Source organism: Thermobia domestica, chromosome 12 (genome assembly GCF_964235325.1).
Source record: "Thermobia domestica chromosome 12, izTheDome1.hap1.1, whole genome shotgun sequence".
In the NCBI taxonomy this organism is placed as follows: domain Eukaryota; kingdom Metazoa; phylum Arthropoda; class Insecta; order Zygentoma; family Lepismatidae; genus Thermobia; species Thermobia domestica.
The window spans coordinates 102,720,767-102,740,356 of NC_137465.1; the positions used below are offsets into that span (position 1 = coordinate 102,720,767).

The following is a 19,590-nucleotide window of genomic DNA, read 5'->3' on the forward strand; positions in this document are numbered from 1 at the left end:
GCAGGGTTGGCTGGTTTAAACCAACTGTTTTTTTTTTTTTTTTTTCAAAAAAAAAAAAAAAAACTGGTTTAAACCAAAACACGAAAAATGTCCGTAAAAGTGTAACTATTCGTAAAATCTTGATGAACACACATTTGTAGGTTATCACATTTCACTCCCATATATTATTCGTACTATATTCAGACCTACATTCCCCATTCTTTACTCAAAGAGATTATATTACAAAAGAACCTTTTTTATGTAACTTTATGAATGTTTCTTTTGTGACTTTTTTATAGTTTGTTATTATTGTTATGCAACTAAAGGAAAATTATATATTGTTTCGTTTTAATAATGTTTACTATTGATAAAATACATCGAAATGCCGTACTTTTTTGGGGGAGGGAGTCATACAAACCCTAGGAGAGGCAATTATTGAAATAACAAGAATCTTTGGTAACTATTTATGTATAAATGGGTCAGAGCCAAAGTGGACTCAAATAATTCGTATCTTTATTCACTTTTCTTACTGATATGCAAAGTAAGTCGTTATATTTCTTTAACTTGGACTAATAAAAGTCGTAATGAACTGACTTGGACTAAATTAGTTCTTCTGTACTCTGTAGTACTTTAAAATTGTCCATTTATAATTCTGTATAATGGATCCACTTGTGCAATTGTTTATATTTTTGTCCTTCTGTACTAATGAGTCTTGAAGATTATATTAACAAATATGTAAAGATCAGTCAACGTATTTTTATCAGGAGTCCTTCGTAAGTCGACAGACGTATCGCATTTGTGGCCAATTAGTCCCGGTTTCGAGTTCAAATGGAGGACAATTTCTCTTGGATGTAAGCCAAGAAGCGGTTTGGATCCCGCTTTAAGCTTATGTGGCCCCTTCCAGCATAACCTGGTTGTTGCATACTAACACTACGGCGAAACAAGCTTACTTCTGTCCATATGTGATATAAATACACAAGAGCAAATTATTTAAACCAAAATAACCTGGTTTAAAAAAATTTTTTTTTTTTTTGTTTTTTTCAATAAAAACCATTGTTTTTGCCAACCCTGGTAATTAGTCATGGAAACAGAGACTTTTTAAGGCAGAGGATCGTAAATATTTATAAAAAAAAAAAAAAAAAAAAAAAAAAACTACTGCGAACTTTGTATGATGAGAGTTATTGACTGATTGTACTTACGTCGTTTGTCAGCAGTAACTACAAAATTTAGTTTGAAGTTTGATCTGAGCCACTATAGTGAGTTTGATGTTCTTCTACGAATCGAACCCGAGATCTCTTGCACTAAAAGCACACGCGCTAGTCACTAGATAAACGATACTACTAGATAGATTACACACTTTCATCAGTTCAATTGCAGACAGTAACAGAACAAAAATACAAACCGTAAAATGTTATATATGAGTAACATGTGTCAGTGTCTAAAAACGTTATTACTGAAAAACCACTCCAGATCTCACTTAGCAATTCCTCTATATTAGTCAGAAGCACATTATTGGGACAACTACTGAACATTTTCATAAATCTACTATTACCGCTCTATAATCATTTTAGAGGAACACAAACAATTGAATATATATATATATATATATATATATATATATATATATGTTGATTGAACTTATGTGTGTGTTCATATACCTTTCTCATATCTTAAATCAAGCTCCACCTATCACTATATGTACATTATTTAAATCAACCAATCGATAAAAATGCTTTTCCGAAAATACTTTACCCTGTATTTCATCAGTCTTAAACTAGCTTACAGTATTTTTTTCCTCGTACATTAGTCAGTTAGATCACAGCATACTAATATATTTCTGACTTTGTTCCGTAGAAAACTATGCACGGCACGAAAGGAACTTCCCAAGTTCTTCACACAAATTTCAGAAGGGTTAAGTATCTACTTATCGATACGTGACGAATCCAGTATGTACAAATATGTACACAAAGATAATCGAAAGTAAATAACTTATCTTGTTCTTGTGAAAGATTAGAAAATAAAAACTATATTTCTTTTAAATCTCAACTTGTTATAAATTAACACACAAGAAACTACGTACATTCTAGAATCGAATGAATAGCATCTATATACTATACTTTCAGCACTATACACTGTCAATTTGGTCTCCAGCTCATCTTTGCCTAACTTTTTCGTATTCACATATGAGAGGCAGATATTCTGTATTTGTGACTGGAGACAAAGAAGCATGAATTCCCACGATTTATTCTTGGAGATCAATGGCCGGAACACTAGAGGGATGGTGAAGGAAGATTTGAATAAGAAAAAGCACGAACAAGAATTCAGGAAATGGTTGTACGTATTTGTTTACACTGTTTGTTTTCGTAAAACGATTAGTTATATCGGCTCCTTTCATGAGTGGGGAGCTTCAGTAATTACGGAAAATTCTCGAGGTTCAAGTATCTCAATTGTCAATTATTGGCACCTCACGACTCGTCAAAATGTAGCGGAGGTTCTGAGATATGAATTCCCTTAAGATTTTCTCAAAATATCTTTTGTTCCAAGGAAATGTTTGTAGCTCATTAACAAGAGGTAGACGACACTATACAAGAACTACAAAATTAGAATGTAAAAAAAATACGTGCCAAAAATAATAAAAGAAATACGTCTAGACTGAACAACCATAAAACATTTGTTACTGTTTAATCAGTTCAGATGAAAGTTTCTTACTCTACAGAATGCAAAACAACGATTTCTGATACTGTATAGTAAACATATTGTAGTATATTTTTCTACTACTGTATACGTTATGATTACACATTATTTAAAAGTAGTTGTTCTGTCATTGCTTATTAAAATTTTACAATCAAGTAATATTAGAAATCCATTCTAAAAATACACCAATCACACATATTTCTGTGAGTTTGCACCTGTCTAAGTTGGCCACTTTTCAATGGAACCGATGATGGCCAACATAGACAGGTTTCACTGTACTTGAGTCCGAACATTGTCGTTTACAGGGCCGGCCTTAAGCCGATTGGACCGATTGCTCCCAAATCGGGCCCCGCTCTAGTGCCACTCTAAGGTCCAGTCTAATCTACTCTCCAGTGCCGTTTTAGAAGCATATTAGGCCTCAGAGCAAATACATGTGTGGTCTCTATGACTAAATTTTGCTCCTAATAGTGTAATTAATACATGCCATTCTGCTCGCGGGGACCCCAATTTTGCAGGGCCCCCGACCAAGCGGCTGTGGTACCGTTAAGATGGCCCTGCTACTTTCAATTGTCAAATACACACAACATTATTGCAATACAGGTGCATCCATGGACTCCACAAGAGAGGGTATGGCCTCTCCCTAGCAAGTAAGTGAATAGTTTGTATTAAGTTTAAGATCATACGTAAATATTTTCTGAATTTTGTGCTGCAATAGTTTATTTATTTATTTTTTAAGTTTACAACTTCTGCTACAAAAATAGATATTATGCCCAGGGAAAATTCTGCACACCCTCAACACCCCTAATACTCCCAAATATTTCCTTACACACAACCCTGGCATAAAAATACTGTTTTCTTTGAGTTTGTGTAAATATGTATATCATTATTCTGAGTGCACATCCGCCTTTATTTTGAACACCCCACTAAGTAAAAGTTCTTGGTGTTCTCACTAATTATATCATGTGATACTACCGTGAATGCCGAGGTGATATCAAATAAATCAGCCTCAGTGTGATTTCTTTGCATATTCTTTCTTTTATTATAGCTATATTAAAATACAAAACCTAAGACAACTTTTTTTTTTTTTTTTTTTTTTTTATAGCAAGTCAGGAAAACGGAATGTACACTAATGCGTACTGAATAGGTGGCTGCTTATGAAGCTTTATCTTCTAACTCAAATAATCCGATGAAAAATATGTCATCCATTTTCCATCAGTTCCTTAAGATTTGTGATCGACTCATCACCATTTCATTTTGTCTACTGTCGATAACGATTTCAAGCTGATTATACCTTTCATAAGTAGCTACATACGATGCTTTTATAGTGTAAATTAGGTTTCCCTGATTTGCATTCTTTTCAAAAAGATACAGCTGTTAAGAAATCTTTGAACCAACGAATTCATATCAATGTGCATTCATTGTCTTACAAATATAAACTTAAGCAAATATAACAAATATAAACTTTACCATTGTATTTATCGTAAAATTCTAGCCCAATTTGATATATTACATGACCCCCTTCCTATTTAAAAAAAAATCGAGCACGATAGATGACCGACTTCAAGATGGCGGTCATGATAAGCATACCCTCAAATAGATGTCTACTCCTCCCGGTATCGGTTAATGTGATTTTTTCATCCCTTTACCTGTTTTACAAATAAAATGAAACTGTCAAACTTGAAATATATTGTTATGGCTTATTCTGATCAATCATGATTTTGGCCACTGCTGCCGTCTTTATGGACAGAAGCACTTTAAATTTTGCTTACGCTCGTTTCTTGATATTCAAGACTTCTCTGTCAAGTTTGGCTAAGAAACTAGATTTCGACATCGATAGGTTCACTTGTAAGAGAAGAAACTTTGAAATACTGGTACAGAACCTTCCTGAAACATTACGAGGCAGAAGGGTGAAATATGTATTTTAACCTCCTCCGTGGCCAATTTACGTTCTTTTTTTTTTTTTCTTTCTTTCTTTTCTTTAACATCCATTGATGGAAAATGTACAGTATACTGTGCATAGTTTTCAACTATCTGTTTTAACAATGAAAACCGCCCAACAGTCACTCAAATGCATTTGTGCTCATTTAATTAGTGTTCGGTGTTTATTGAAGATTGTGCATAGACAGTGTTGCTACTTGTTGTTGGTTAATCATTGAACTACTAATCTGGCACTGTCTGTGCTTTCTGAAAATTGTGCTTTCCTTGTGTTTTAAAACTGTGTTTCTATTGAGTAAACAGGGATGATCAAAATAAACAATTGCTCGTTTGTATATTGCAGAAGACTGATTTTGAATGTTATATGCCAAATAACACTCATATTATTCTTATTTGCGTTAAAACGTAGGTGAGAAAAACCATGTACAGTATACTATATATTTTACCTACAGAAGTTCTACTCCATGCAGTGTATTTTTTGTTGGATTCTGGTTGCAACGCAGGTAAAAAATGGAAAAAAAAAATCTTTCAGTTGTACGTCCGACGATTATGCCGGCTAGAATAAAGGAGACGGTGATGATGAGAAATGGAAGAAATGGTTGAATGAAAAAGTGGGATGAAACGGGAGAACCGTGAGGAAATCGGTACACGGTGTTTGTTCACCACAAAGTTCACTGACGAAGTGTAAAAGTGGAGAAAGTAGACCATCCTTCTACTCATGATAGTTAGGATGAACCAACCCGTTGCAAATATCAGTCATACGGAAAATTCAGGTCTCACTTTCTTTGTCAAAAATACCAAGTACATTTGTGTCTAAACCAAAAAAGAAATTGTTTCTGTGAATTCCACCAAAAGTGATTTCTTATGGTACGTAATAACACAAGAGACCTTTCTATAGTACACTTTTTCATACTCGAAAATCTAGTACAGTGTTCTGAAATTGGTCATTTTATGTGTACTATATACAAATGCTACAGGGAAAATATACATTATAGTGTACATTATGAAAAATATGTGTAGATGTATATATCTTTAAAATTTTCATTATAAAGTGTCTTAAGGGTTCAAAATAAATGTTGATAACCAATAATTGTAATTTTATCTCAACTAAATCAATAAGTGCATCTAAAGCATATCTAAGTTCGATGTACAGTGTACTGTACAAATCCACTGAGGAGGTTAATATCATTCACTGTCTGTATTTCTATTTGAGTTATTTCTCTGAAAAATTAGTTACTATAGGCAATGATCAGGGTGTGTGTTTTCACCGGAACATTGCAGATGGAAAAACGTTATAAAGGGAAGTGCGTATTACCACTAGACCAGCAAATGAGTGCAATACATATAAATAAATATAGGTTCTACAGACTTTGATGCAAAGTACTTGTAAACCTGGGGCCCCGCAAAATGTTTCCAATCGGGCCCTGCACCAACTAAAGCCGGCCCTGGTCGTTTGGGCGTGTACATTTCTATATTAAGAAAAAAATGACACTTGACACCATTTATCGTTTTGCATAATATGAATCTAATACTCTTTATATGTAGAGTTTACTACCTTTCTTCAATTTAAGAACCAGTCAAAGGCACAAAGCAATTCTATGTTATTTCGCATTTACTCATTATTACTAGTAGGCACTTAATGCCAGTTTTGAATATAGATGCGAATAATGTTTAGTACATTTTCAATAAATTATTAAAAGTTTATCGTCATTCAATAAACTTTTACTTTTCTTACAAGTGAGAGAGTTATGTTTGAACAGAGACAATATATGTTCGAATACTGGCCAACCTTAAGCAAAGATTTGACACATACACTAAAAGGATTTCTCCTTTTTATTTTTATTTAAATATAAGCGATGAAAAATCCTTCTGAAAAAGAACAACACCGCTGATAGCAAAATATAATTTTCAATGTAAGATCCCTGTTGGTCTAGTGGCTAGCGCGCACGCACTTACTGACACACGGAGTTTTATTCTTTTGTCTCTGTCAGAGAAACCTTAAGCGTTTCACTACTTGTTAAAGTACAGAACATGAAACTCAATTCACTATAAGAGCTGTACACATTGCATTTCATACAACAAATTCTATCGCATATAGTGTTGTAAAGGCCTGAAAGAAAGAAAAAAAAAGAAGGAAATTTTGGGTAAAAAAAGCAGTCTTTTAAAGTCTGTCCGCTTTCCTCGTGTACAGCTTCAGAATCTCAAAGGCTCTGTCCCTTTCCCACCGAAACCACAAAACAGCAGTCAAATAACACCAACAGACAACGCTCCCGCTGGCAAAACCCATTCGTCAATGTGTTCTACGATGTTGCCATATGTCTTTCCAAATTGTCAGGCAGGGTGTACTGCATCTGATGGTCAGTGGCTATTTTCCTTCCCTCCTTTTTTTTGTCAATATTTTTAATCCGTTTCAAAACACACTTTTTTCTTTCTTGGATTCGCGTCAAAAATCTTCCCTAGGCAATCCTCGGTTATAACGATGTATATATATATATAACTTTACTGCAAGTAAGACACCCTTTAGATAAAAACGTTGCACCCCGTTTTATACATAGAAGAAACAATTTTGAAAACTCATTTGACCTAACTTCGAGGGAAAAAAGGGTCCTCTATTAAACTTGCTAACTTTTCACGCCTCATAAAATTAAGAACTTTCTTTTCTTCCTTTTTTTCACTGTTAGATTTTTTTTTTAAATCGCTTACTAAAAAGATGAATGAATAGAAAAACACGACCGTAACATATTTACACATTCCCAGGCATAGCCGGAAGAAACTTTTATCTGCCAATATCCGAAGTAAATTTTGGGCTAGTCATTCAGTTTTAGTAAAGCGTAGTGCGAGATCAGACTGCTAATTTTTACCAAGGTTTTTAAAACTATCGCTGATTTTCTTCGATCAAACTTTCCTGTGATCTTCAGCATGTGGAGGCCGTGGGAACAGAGCCAAGATTTCAATGGCGACAATAATGCTGAAGATGGTGTTGTTTTGAATAATGGCGATGTCGATGTAGCTGATGACTGTGATTTGAACCGTAGCGCTTGTGTTGGTTCTAATTCTAGTGACAGTGAAGACGACGGTAGTGTTAACAGCCTCAAAGTCAATCCGGGACCAAGTCGTGCCGAAGATACTCCGAGGAAAGTGAAAAAGCAAACAGGAACTCTTTGCAAACAGTCGCAAAAACTTGTGTGCAATACTTTCAATTATGTCACAAAAAATAAATTAGGGAGGGGAGCAATCACTGAAACCGCAAAAATTCTAGACCTTCATCGACATACAGTTCGAACGATAGTGCATCGAGGTCCCAAAACTCCACAGAAATCGAGTAATAAAAGAAGAAAACTGTCAAAAATCGACAATTTCATTTGTGACATGGTTAGGCGCAAAATTTATTATTTTTACAGTGAAGGTAGAAGCCCCACTTTGAATGAAATTTTATCCGAACTTCGAAAGGATGGTCACTTCCCATATCGAAGAACTACTTTAAGTGTGTTATTGCAGAAATTGGGTTTTAAGTTCCGTACTTTAAACAAGAGGCGAATTATTATGGAGTCGGCTAGAATAGTTGCCTGGAGGTTTAGATTTTTGTCGCGACTCTATCAGCTTAGGAACAGTGGTTGCAAAATTGTTTATGTAGATGAAACTTGGTTCGACACACACGATGTGGTGAAAAGAGGTTGGGATGATGGTTCTTGCTCTTGCGCTCCCAAAGCTCCTGTATCCAGAGGGAAGCGCATCATGATTTTACACGCAGGGAGTACAGATGGATGGGTTCCGAATTGTTTGTTTCTTTCTGCAAGAAATATCGGCGATTCAAAGGCAGATTCTCATGATGACATGAATGCTCAGGTTTTTGAGAATTGGTTCGAGAACTGCCTCATAAAGAACTTACCAACTGATATGAAATGCGTGATAGTATTGGACAATGCAAGCTATCATTCACGACTTAAACGCCGTATACCCACAATGTCAACGAAAATTTCGGACATAGTAGATTTCATGAATAGGCACAATATTCCTATTCCACAACCCCTTCCTATTAAAGCTGTATTAATAGAGGCAATAAAAAACTCTAATATAGAGAAAGAGTTTGTTATTGATAGTATAGCACACGAGCATGGTCACGAAGTTCTTCGTTTGCCACCCTACCATTGTTGCCTCAATCCGATAGAGTTGGTTTGGGCACGGTTGAAGACAGATGTGAGAAAAAACAACACTTCCCCTTCCCTTAGTGCAAGTGTGTGTCAGTTATTACGAGAATGTGTTCAGAAGATAGACAGCAACTTATGGGAGAACTGTGTTCGTCATATTCAGAAAATAGAAGAAAGTTATTTTAATCATGATCAGAATTCAGAACAATTTATTATTTGTGTTAGAGAATCAGACAGTGAAGACGATGACGTGACATGAAGTAAGTCTTATTCAAATTGATATTTTAGTTTCTAGTAACATATGTTCGATTTTCTTTTTGGGTAGTAACATATTATCTAATAGGATATTGATTTATTAGAGCACTATTTAAAAGTTGTGGTTATAGAGGTTTATTATATATATATATATATATATATATATATATATATATATATATATATATATATATATATATATATATATACAGTGGCGGATCCAGGATATGATCAAGGGAGGGGCTAAACAATAATTTGCCGTTTTATCCAGTGTAAAGCAGAATTGAAGCCCATTTTATGCAGTGTAAACCTGAGCGTCAAGGGGGGGGGCTATAGCCCCTTTGCCCCCCTTCTTGGATCCGCCCTTATATATATATATATATATATATATATATATATACAGCATTTTCTTTCCAGCTTTCCTCTCTGGTCTAGTGCCTTGCGCTAGCACCTTTGGAGCATGCGGGTCCCGGCTTCATTGCCAGTGCGTGCCTTACAACTTGAATGCATTACCGCAGTTCGGATTCCACGTCCCATATTGCCTCAGCCTCGAAAAAGAACGCCAAACTCGGACTTACTAACATTTGCTTTCCTGTAGTTTCTAACACAACTTGACAGGTACTAACGAATCACTTTTGGTTGATTGGAGTTTAGTGTCCCTTATAGCACCGAAACTCAAACGTGAACCTAGTTCCATGAATCACTTGTGCACAGGCTCGTAGTTAAGGGTTGGGTCCGGGGGGTCCGGACCCCTTCCTTCGAAGCCCCTTCCCCCTATTACGAAATCCTGGCTATGTGCCTGCTTGTACATAAAACAGACCCAGCAAACCCATTCACTAGTTTTTATTTTCATTTAACTTTTTTGTGTACTTCTTGTCTCGAATTCAGATCGAGTAATGGTTCAGATCCCTTTTAAACATAAGGTGCCGTCTCATTTTAGGCACTTATTAAAGATATTTTTAGGTCTTTTTATAGGTGCTTTTTAGGTGCTTACAATAGCACAACTCATCATTACACTAAGAAATAGCTTTCTCCCTTTCTTTTCTTTCGATAGTGTATGCAAGAAAATTTAAGCAATTAATTTAAAATGCACACTGTTTCAACAGGGATCGTAATTCACATATAGTAAACATTTTTGCAGCGAAAGCAGAGAAATATTATACTACAAGCATAAAAATCACCTTTGAACACTGATTGAATACTATAGCAATAGAATATTAAGGGTTATATTAATGGTAACTACTGATTGTCTCAAATTTTGGTAAACGCTGAATTCTAGCATGCAATACAGAAGGAATATAATAATAATAAATGCGTCTAATATAGTACTGTTCACGGTTTCGTTTAACGTCCCACGATTATGCCTACTAGGCTAAAGAAGACGTAGACTTACTAATTATAGTGGAATCAGACTTTGGTCGTTCAACTGCACCTCCACCGGGAATCGAATCAGGGATGATGCGAATCGAAGTCAAGTGTGCTAGCATTTTTTTTTCTTAAAAGAAGTTAACTGATTCACCGGACGTGGCTACTTCTTACTTTAGATTTTTACTTTTTTACTTACTAACTCGTTTTTCTATTAACCTAGAACGACAGGGAAATGAACATAGAAACATCAAAGACAGTTAAAATTCCAAAGGCTCTCCCAGAGGGAATCGAACCCGGGACCGCGTACACCAAAGGCGCGCGTGCTAGCCACTAGACCAGCGGGGAGGGCACCACTAGTCCACGCGGGTAGCGAGGTTTCTATAGTGCTGTTCACGCGACAAGAAGAGGACGAGATATAAAGTTTCTTCCGTTTCTATTATAGAAAAAGCTTTCCTCGTCTCAAAAATTTTCTCATCTCGTTTTAAAATTTATTGTCTGATAATTTTCTTAATTTCACCTAAAAGTTATCAGAATCCTTGAGCGTAACGAAAGGTCCACGAAGATAATGGCATAACAACATTCACCATATTTAACATTGAGCTCCCTCGTGCCTAAGCGGTTAGCGTACGCGCCTTTGGCGTGGGAGACCCGGGTTCGATTCCCGGCGGGAGCTCCTGTGGTTCGGATTCCCCGTTAATCAGTAGGTCCACGTCTCATATAGCCTCGCTGCTGAACGGGACGCTAAACTAAAATCAACTCAACATATTTAACATTAGAGTATATTTATTACTTAATAGCCTACATTTCTTTAAATATTGTTCTTTATTGTGTTCGTACAATCACTTTATCAATTTAGTTTTTAAACTATCTTGTATCACAAAAAGTATTTGAGAACTAAGACTTAACTAATGTTACTCACGAAACACATAAAATTTCTCGTGTCGTCTCGATTCTACTCTCGAATACGAAACATGAATTGTCAAGTTTATTATCTTGTCACGAATTTAAAAAGATGCATCCCGTAGCGTGGGCAACATTAATGCAATGTGTACATCATAACAATAAATTACGCTTAATTAACCATCTGGAGGGACGTAGAATTAAAGCATTTATTATTATTATTATTATTATTATTATTATTATTATTATTATTATTATTATTATTATTATTAATAATATTATTATTATTATTATTATTATTATATCTATAAGTGCTATACAAAAGTATGAATTGGTGTGCAAATTTAAATGTTTCGCAGCTTGTTACGCAAAAAGCCAAATCTATAAAACGCTTTTCTATACATATTAGAAGTTCTGCAACCGCCTGTTCTTTTAAAAGAATTCTAGAAAGAACACGAAAAGTAAAATGTGGCAACAAGTGAACTGTCACCCTCAATGACTTCCCTTTGACCAGCCATAAATAAGCCCTCATACTGAGTCTGGTGACATCTTCCACCACCTACTGTGTGTCGGCATCGGACAGAAACTGTATAAGAGGATAGCGGACACACTATACCTTTTTTCCCCGAGCTTGGAAAAAACGGAAAAATTGGGAAAAAATGAAATTTTCTAATATTTTACTACATTATGCTTTTAAAATGAAAATCATTGAGTAGTTATGTTTCTTGTATTAGAATAGGGAAATTTTGTGGCAACAAATCTATTTGTACCACTCCTTTAAAGTTAGCACCGTGATAGAATGGAGTTACGGCTACAAAAGATCCTCAAATATAATTATAGTTAGATTAATTAATATAGGCGCATTTAAATTATCTTAAGTAATCTTATAAAGTTGCCGTTTTATGGCAGGGAAGTGTTAAAATAACAGGACCAGAATAGTTTTAGTTAATACCAGTTTGTTAAAATCAAATATACAGGGTGTCCGAGAAGTCCTTCCCTGATTACAGAAATTGATAACTGAGGCTAGAAATAAGACAGAAATATGAAACTGGTGTTGAATTGTTTACAAACTATAAAAGTTTTGGTCACATCAGTACACTTCCCCATGAGCACCCTTGATAGCACGTAGCACATCTAGGCCGATATTCAATTTCCATCCACACATTAGCCAACATCATTGGAGGGATCGATACAACGACTGTGGTTATTCGTTGCTGCAGGGTTTCAAGATCTGGTACACGTGTTCGGTAGACCTCATCCTTGACATAACCCCATAAAAAGAAGTCTAATGGGGTTATGTCAGGAGAGCGTGGAGGCCAAGCTGTTGGTCCATCACGACCAATCCATCGCCCAGGAAATGTCCTATCGAGATAGGCACGGACGTCCAAACCCCAATGAGATGGTGCACCGTCTTGCTGAAAAACGACATCGGGGCGATACTGAAGCAGCTGAGAAACAGCATACAGCTGCAACATATCCAGGTACACTGCAGATGTGATGGTATCCTCAGCGAAGAAGAATGGCCCGATAATCCGATCGTGCAATAACGCGCACCAAACATTCATCTTTGGACTGCCTCTGGTGAACTCCCTGACCTCCCTGGGGGGTTCTGAACCCCAAATGCGTACATTATGGCGATTCACTACTCCACTGACAAAGAATGTCGCTTCGTCGGAAAAGGCAATTCGTCTGAGATAACCATTATCGTCCTCAATACGTGATAGCATTTCGACCGCAAAGTCATATCGACGTGTACCGTCGTCGGGCAACAAGGCCTGAACGAGTTGCACTTTGTAAGCAGGAAACAATAAACGTTTGTGTAAAATGTCATGGATAGAGCTTTTTGGCATCTGTAATTCACGTGAGGCCCTGCGCACCGATTTCTTAGGACTTCTCAGAAAAGACTGCCGCACAGCCTCCAACGTGTCTGCTGAGGTTCTTGGTCGACCAGACCTCGGAAGGTTAGCAACCGACCCTGTGTTCTTGAACTTCTCATACCAGGCTTTAATGCTCTTGACACCAGGTGGAGTCCTCCCAAATGTTGTATGGAACTGTCTCTGCACCGTGGTTGGTGATCGTGTCTCATGGTACAACAGGACACACTGTGCCTTCTCCTGGTTGGTTGGCATGGCTTCTTACTTACGTACTACAAACCTAAAACAAAAAAAAATTGAGACTTGGTAAAACAGAACAAACCTAACACAGACAAAAACTTTTATAGTTTGTAAACAATTCAACACCAGTTTCATATTTCTATCTTATTTCTAGCCTGAGTTATCAATTTCTGTGATCAGGGAAGGACTTCTCGGACACCCTGTATATTTTATGGAGATAAGTATCTTCGTTGTGCTGTGAAAATTTCCGGAAATTTTGAACCCATTAGAAAAAATCTTTTGTTCGGAAATATTGGCAAAATCCGGAAAATATAATTTAAAAACTGTTTGTTCACTTGATGCTGATCTTATTTGTTGTAGCGTGTCTGCAGCCAAACATACAACGTATTTCGCTAGCAGGAAAAATACTTAAAGCATCAGCTTTTAATTTTATTTTTTAGTTTTCTGAATTGATTTAAAAAAACAACAGGGTTTTAAAAGCCCGGGATTTTTTGAAAAAGCCCAACCCACCTGGGCCCATGTGTTTTTTTTTTTTGGGGGGGGGGGGTTAATTGGATTTTTCGAAATATTTCGATGTTTTTGGGTTAAAAGTGTTAAAATGTGATTTATACTTCAAGATTATCATTGTCACAACTTGTCACAACAATCTTCTATTCACTGCAGTTTTGAAAAAACTGCCGCCATTTTGAAATTGTACGTTGGATCGCTGCCAAAGTATATACAGTGTGTCTCGTGCTTCTACTCTGAACATGTCAACTTAAAAAGGCCAAAATTGCACTTTGTAGCGTGGATATCTATTTTGAAAAAAGAATGGCCGCCATTTTGAAATTTTACGTTGGTATGCCGTCAAAATCTATACAGGAAATTTAGTGTGTCTCGTGGTTGTACCCTGAAAATATAAACTTAAAAGACCAAAAGTGATACCCTGTAGTGTGTGTGGTACAGGCAGATGAACGAACAAATGTAGATTGAATCATCCCAGCAGCCTCAGTGACGTTGGCCAAATATGAACACCAAATATATCAATTTAAAACAAAGATATATAATTCGTGTTTTATAAAATAAATGTTTCAAAATGTCTTATACGACATAAATATTTTCCAATGTAAAATAAATAGTTTTATTGTTGGAGTCATGGGCGGTTACCCATGAGGGGCAGTTGCCACCCACACTTTTTTGAAATTACCCATTAATGTATATAGTTTCATTTGGAAATATAAAGTTTTGTATGTATTATTGGTCATAAAATAAAAATGGTGCCATAAAATATTTGTCGTTCTATGAGTACGTATTGGTTGTCTTTCCGTGGAATTAAGAAAGCTGCAGGGATTGCGTTTGAACTGCCACTAAAAATAGCCCAAAAATTAACCTATTGGAGTGCCACAATTCCAGCGCACTTCTTGCAAGGGCTCAATATATTAGTCAGCCGCTCTGGAACTAATTGAGATAACATTTCGCAAGAAAAGAAGTCCTTCACAAGTTATTCTTTAATTGCACAAAAGTCGACAGTTCCTAAAATGTATTTTCTTCTTTCTAATAATAAGGAATATTTTGATTTGATTCTTTTCAGTTTAACATCCTGTTCAGCAGCAAAGTTATATGAGACGTGGACTTAATGATCAACGTGGAGTCCGAACCACGTGAGCTCCCCCGGGAATCGAGTCCGGGTCTTCCACGTCAAAGGCGCGTACGCTAACCGCTTAGCCACGAAGGAGCTCAGTAAGGAATATTAATTTTGCAGTGTAATATACGAGTTTAGGGGTGTACATATACAGTTTTGTATATACAATTACATTTAGTGAATTCAGCATGCTATACACCAAATGTTATAGAAATCTGAGATGGTCGGGCGGTCAATTGTATATTTGACCACGATGAGTTAGTGAGTACTGACTTAATGTTTCCTAAAACTTTTCTTTTTGTTCCTTTGGAGGGGGAAGGGGCAACTGAAAAAAATCAAATGAAATTAAATCTGAGTTTTACGTCTCACGTATATCTCGGAAGGATACCAGGCTAAAGGAGATGGTGATGATGAGAAGTGAATGAAACGATGGAGTGGAAAAAAGAGGGAGAAAATGGGAGCACCCCGAGAAAACCCACGCACGCAGTGTTCGTCCACCACAAACCACAAAGTTCACTTGGCGCGAGCTGTGATTGAACCAGGAATCCCATGCAACAGAGATGAACGCTCTAGCACTGAGCCACCGCGGCCCCCAAGGAGCCACTGAATACTATTTTGCGTCAGAGATCGATAAGTTAAAAGATCGTAGCTACATGACTGAAATCATTATCCACGAAAACGTACAGTTTCTTTATTTAAGGTACCGATGTGTATATATATAATTATTTCTTAATTGCAAGTATTACTACATCACATACCGTTTACTTCTTTATTGGTTGTTCGTTGTTGTGATACTTGCAATTATTTCGTTCATTTATTTTCCTCTTTCTTTCGATAGCTTATTTATACTTTATTTTACTGATAGCCACCATCTACCGAAGTTTACTCTTTCTTTGTGAAATGCACAGTTCCTTAACTTATGCTAATGTATTATATTACAATTCCGTGTTTATATCAATTTTTTGGTGCTTCCTTTTCTCATTAGCCATGGCGATATAAGTTAAGACTATGAGTGCCAACTGTTTAGTCATTATGTAGTGGCCACCAGATTATTAATCTGATTTGGCATCACTCGAACAGACTGTTCTACCAAATTTTGACACATTTCTTACATTTGGAGCTTAGCATCTCTTTCAGCGGGGTAAGTTCCAAAATTGATCGTCAGTTTAGAGCAAAAGTTTGAAAATTTACCGGGAAGAAATGAATAATTTCCTTGTTTGTGAGCTTGACAATGTATAAGGAGAGTGAAAGTTACGTTTATTTCCTTATATAAACGGTTCTAAACATGGAATTATTTGGCAGGCGGAGGGAACTACTTGGTGCAAGGTTACTTCATGGTAGGATTATAGAAATGTAATAAGCATTTGTTTTGTAAACATGGCTGGTGATAATCAGGAAAATCTATTAAAGTAAATAAAAGTCATAACTTAATAAATATAAAAATAAATTGTTGAATATGCAGTAAACAAATAACTGTAAAGAAACGTGGAGAAAGTAATACTTGTCAATGTAACGGTAACATAACCAACATGACGGCAAGATTCTAGAACACAGGTCCCCTTTCCCATTTAGCTGTAATAAAGACAGAACGTGCCCTGCGGGGCTCTAACCCGCCTTCACTCGCTAACACTCGCTCGGCAAAACAATTTGAATTAAATATTAAACCGGAACACAAAGGAAACAATTATTACGCTTTTTTCCAAAAACTAGGCAGACGACCAACTTTGGAATAAATGCACTTTTAGCAGTGCACGCACTAAATGAAGAGGTCCATTGCTATTTGCAGATGGACTTCAGAAGGACTCAGTATAAATACAGTGTGCACGTATGGCATAAAAACTACAGTGCATAAAACACGAACAAACTTATGGTAACCACTAACGTGTGAATGGTATTTAACCAAGTCAGAGCAGGAGGGGTCCGGACAATAGCGAGGAGGTGCATCAGTTACGCATAAACGAGAATAGTGGAAAAGCACACTTACATATACAATACTTTTACTATCATTCAAAATTCACTTCAATATGCTGTGCACTGACAGTAATGCTTATATTCACATTCACAAAAATGCTTTACATTGTATTTTATAAATCTATAAATCTACTACCTATAAATCAATTTGGTAGAAGTCTGCTCGAGTGAACCTCCTTATTCATATTTCGCGATACAATTACCAGGAAATTCCTAAACAATGTAACCTCTAAATAAACTCATTACATGTTCTAGCAAGCAGGGTAGGAGTTTGTAATAAAAACTGTATTTTGCAACTTTAGGTCTAATCATAATGTACAAAGGATTGAAATATAAATCCCGTACTTATACTAGTATGCCACCCACTGATGAAGTTCCTGAAACGAAACTATGTACCTTGAATTATACATATATTACTTCACTACAGCTTCAGACAAATGGATATAATGTAGGACTTGTAGATAACCAAGACAGGCTATTTGCCACTTTACCCTGAATCAGTAAACATTTCCAAAAGAGCCTTGAAAAACTTTTTTTTTTTCTAAAAATGCAAAGATAATCTATTATTTACCATTGATATTGTACCGTATATTTTCGTTCATCATAACGCTATATCATTCTTTAAATAGTTAACATTTATATAACTGTTTCATAACAAGTATACTTACTTTCTACGCCTTATTATATTTGCCGTAGCTTTTCTTCTTTAAACAGTCTAACATTCACATATGGCCCTTAAATATTTTACTTCTACTTCCTATAAAGATTTCACTCACTTGAACTTTCCATTAGGAATAATTTTATCCCGTAAAATAAAAGTTTCGTCTATAATTCTTCCGCTCCATGTACTTGGTGTGGCCTTCTAAGCTATATTTGGCATTGAGTTTAGCGAAGAATATAAGGGTCAAAAATAAACATTTCTTAATATACTCTTATGTTTTGCGTTTTCGTTAAACACACATCACAAATATTTCTTATATGCTCACTGTGCAGCACCACTTGTCACTCACTCGAATCATCAAAACATTCAACCAGATTCACTATGGACCAATCTGGCCATGTTGGATACATGCAAGGTCATTACAACACTATATAGACAAGGAACTGAGGAAACGGAATGATGAAACTTGACTATCGGAGTGGAAGTATTTTCTTGTAATAGATTTCTTTCTTTCTTTCTTTTTTTTCTTTTTTTTTTAAGTAAAGTAGCTCTCAATGTGCAAATGATTATATTTCAAATATGTTGTGATTTAGTTAAATTGTTGATTTGTTTTTTTTTTTCTTTTTTAAAAAGTAAGAAAAGAAACACTGTTTGGTACAAATAATGGACTTTTTCATCTTCAGGGGAGCAAATAATCGTGTTCTCTTGATAGATTATTATTATTATTGATAATTCTAAGTACATATGTATATAAACTATAATAATGAAAACGGTAACATAATAAACTATATTGAGGTTTATACGACGGTTTTGCGTGAACACATCCCTATTCCAAAGAAACGAAAGGGTCAAGGCTCACGATGAAGACAAAAGTGCCCTTTATACATACGTCCTTGACTGAGCTTAGAATTAACACTTACCTTAAGGTGCACAAGAAATACAATGTCATACGTATCTAAAGAATAGTGCATGTCGTAATCAGACAATACATTGTGTTCCACAAAGGTAGCTTTCTAAACGTGTCTGGTCCACCGAGAGACCCTAATATAGGCCTAATTCATGTAGCTAAAATATGCACCTATATTTTAAGTTCAGAACTATGAACTATAGAACTTCCTATAGTTTTCGTCAGCATAAAATAAAACAAGTGAATTTCGTTTCACAGTGTGAAACTACGGTCAACTTCCAAGCTAAGGGAATTCAATATTCACACTTGACTTGATGTAGTACATCTATAACTACTGACTGCAATAGTTTATTAAAATCAAAGACAAAAACTGTTCCTCAGATGCTGAATTTATATCAGAAAGCAATTACTTGCAATCATTACTGGTTTTTGTTCTATAGTGAGAAAGATTGAAACAGGAAATCGTTAATATGAATCACTTCCGGTCTGAATAGATGGTTAAAGGAGGAAACAAAAGCTACTCTTGGGAAGCTGAATCGATTGCAAAACTGCATCTCAATATCTCTCATCGTTTTTCCTCTACGAAAGTCAATACTGAAACCGGAAGTAGTATTAACTTATAACCACTTTCGATTTTGGTAGAGTATTGCAGGTTGGGATAGTAATGTTCTCTCGATATCCTGAATAGATTGCAGAAAACCGCTTGTCACTAATTAATAACAATTTTGTTCTATGGCGATAAATGTGAAAACCGGAAATGGTTTGTTTTAACCACTTCCGGTTTGAATAGAGGAGATAAAACCTATTCCTAGGATGCTGAACCAATTGCAAAAACCACATTTTGATATCTCTTACCGCGTTTGTTCTATGAAAATCATTATTGAAACAGGAAGTAGTAGGCTAAATTGGTTAGTTTTGGTAGAGTTTTGTGGGTTGTGATGGTATGTTCCCTTGACATCTTGAATCGTTTGAAGAAAACCATTTACCACTATTTAGCAATAATTTTGTTCCATGACGATAAACGTTAACACCGGAAA

General features: G+C 35.8%; 1 protein-coding gene across 7 annotated transcripts in view; it reads right to left on the minus strand.

The window, feature by feature from the left end:
• LOC145666559 (DENN domain-containing protein Crag-like) overlaps positions 1–18,146 on the minus strand; it is a 252,916-nt gene extending 234,770 nt beyond the window's left edge. Inside the window, exon 1 of one of the 7 annotated variants that reach the window (XM_081733899.1) lies at positions 17,654–18,146. The gene's annotated coding sequence lies outside the window, so the exon portion shown is untranslated. Of the gene's footprint in view, positions 1–1,731; positions 1,805–17,653 lie in introns of those variants that run through there. The other 6 variants (XM_081733900.1, XM_081733897.1, XM_081733896.1 and 3 more) reach the window with 6 other exon arrangements.
• Positions 18,147–19,590: the final 1,444 nt, after the last annotated feature.